The sequence below is a fragment of the Belonocnema kinseyi genome, chromosome 5 (genome assembly GCF_010883055.1).
Source record: "Belonocnema kinseyi isolate 2016_QV_RU_SX_M_011 chromosome 5, B_treatae_v1, whole genome shotgun sequence".
NCBI classification, from domain to species: domain Eukaryota; kingdom Metazoa; phylum Arthropoda; class Insecta; order Hymenoptera; family Cynipidae; genus Belonocnema; species Belonocnema kinseyi.
Window position 1 is genome coordinate 118,734,323 of NC_046661.1, and position 2,239 is coordinate 118,736,561.

Consider the following 2,239-nt stretch of genomic DNA (forward strand, 5'->3'; position numbering starts at 1 on the left):
TTATTATAAGGTTTTTTCATCGACCAGAACAAACTATGAATAGAATAAAAATATTATAAAAAAAGCAAAATATATGTTTTAAAATTGATTAGTTCTTAAAACTGAAATCAACATAATTTAAATAAAAAATTCAGGTCAATAAAGTATTGAATAAATGAAATTGATAATTCAGGGATATATCTTTTATAAAATAATTCATTTGAACTTTTTTTCTTGCAAAGACGGCTTATGATTTAATTTATTCCTGATTGAAAGGTTTCCCAAGGAACGATCACATCCTGTTGGAATATCTTTCCATATTAAATCACTGAAGCTACAGTTCTTGAAGTTTCTAATAATTTAGTGCGAGGTTTCTGCTACATTGCGCAGAAATTCTTTTCAGAGAAATAATAGCAATAAATGTATAATTGTATAATATTGATTTAATATAAACGTAGACATTCAAATTGATTGCTGAAGAGACAATAATGATTATTTTCGAAAATTTTACCGCTTCAGGTTATCATGTACAGTCATATTAAATTGAATACAACTAGATTAAGTCTAATGAATTCAATGTGATTACAAGAGAGTTTAGGCTGCATTCGTATATGAATGTATGCTTATTTGTGAATTCAGGGAAATTGAATTGAGTTAATCTAAATTCAAGCAGATTCAAATTTTATTTAAGTTCAATGAATTGAACTGCATTAAATAGGATCAGAATTAAGTAGCAATAAGTCTGAGTAAAAGTCATAGTAAATTCAAGTAGAATTACTTTCACCGATCGCACAGTGAATTTATTTATATTTATAGTTATTTAAAGTTTTTCTAAAATTTCTCTCATTTTTAACAAGAACAGCCTAGAAAAATATTGATTTTACCAGTTTTTAAATGAATATTAATTTTTAAAAAATATTTTGTCTTAAAAATTTGGGTCATAATAGCAAACATGCTAACGGACGTCCCCGCACACTTTTGTTGTGGGTTAATTAAAAAAAAATAATTTTGCTAAATTTGATTAATTTGTGTAGCGTTTTTAAATTAGTATCAAGTTTATCCCTCGGCTTTTTTCCTACAATAATAAAGATGTAATATAATAAAGATGTTTGCTAAATTTATGCGTGAGTGTGTATATATTTCGAGGTAATGTGTGTTACACTCTCCCATAATTATTCTTGAATGCTACCGACAGCATCGGTACAACAGAGAACTAAACTATCAGAATGACAGAGAGCTGAAAAACGATCCTAACCTGAAAATAGTGCACATGCAAAAAAAATTATTTAGAACAATAAATTTGTTTTTTTAATATCCCTCAACAAAGAGTCCTGGGACGTCCGTTATAATATTTTATAGCATCTCCGAATTCAGTTTTAAAAAATTTTCATTGTTGTGGAAAAAACCCGGGGGAACTGTACGCGATCAAAGATAAATATCTTTGACCCGATGGACCACACGACGAAGAATCACATGCCCTTAAGGGCATGTGATACTTACAGTTTCCCCGGCTTTTTTCCATACAAATGAAAATGTTAAAAAACTGAATTCGGAGATGCTATAAAATATCATAACGGACGTCCCCAGTCTCTTTTTTGAGGGATAATAACAAAAAAATTTTATTGTGCTAAATAAAAATTTTATGCATATGCATTATTTTGAGGTTACGTCGTTTTTCATCTCTGCCTTTCCGATAATCTGGAAATTATATATGAAATAAACTCTTTTGATTGCCTGCAAACAAGGTTAGTTCCGGGAGATTAGTTACTATGTTTATTTGTAAGTTCAAAGTTTTCGGCCAAAAATATTGTGTAGTATGGAATTAACGCTCCAGTGAGGTGTAACAGACATAACCTCGAAAGATACACGCACGTTCTTAGCAATATCAAAAATTTTTTGATAAAAAAACACAAAAAAATTGTGCGGGGACGTCTGTCAGCATGTTCGCTATCATTTCCCATATTTCGAAGGAAAAATATTTCTTATCCTAGGAAAAAAGCCTGGGGAATCTAACACTGAAAAAATCGATACTATTTCCTAAGCGCTATGCAAATTAATACATTTTGTTAAATTAAAACTTTTTTGAATTAATCCACAAACAAAGTGTGTGGGGACGACCGTTAGAATATTCGCTATCCTTTCCGAAATTTTTAAGACAAAATACGAGGGTGGATTGATAAGTTTCCGGCCTGACCAAGAGATAGCGCCACTAGGCCTACCTTGAGGTGGCGTTCTATAGTACCATCCTTAGATAGCTTGT

General features: G+C 30.6%; 1 protein-coding gene across 2 annotated transcripts in view; it reads left to right on the forward strand.

Moving 5' to 3' along the window:
- The window catches only part of LOC117172292 (tubulin polyglutamylase TTLL5), a 173,198-nt gene that overhangs the window by 132,383 nt on the left and 38,576 nt on the right, over positions 1-2,239 (forward strand). The window lies entirely within an intron of this gene.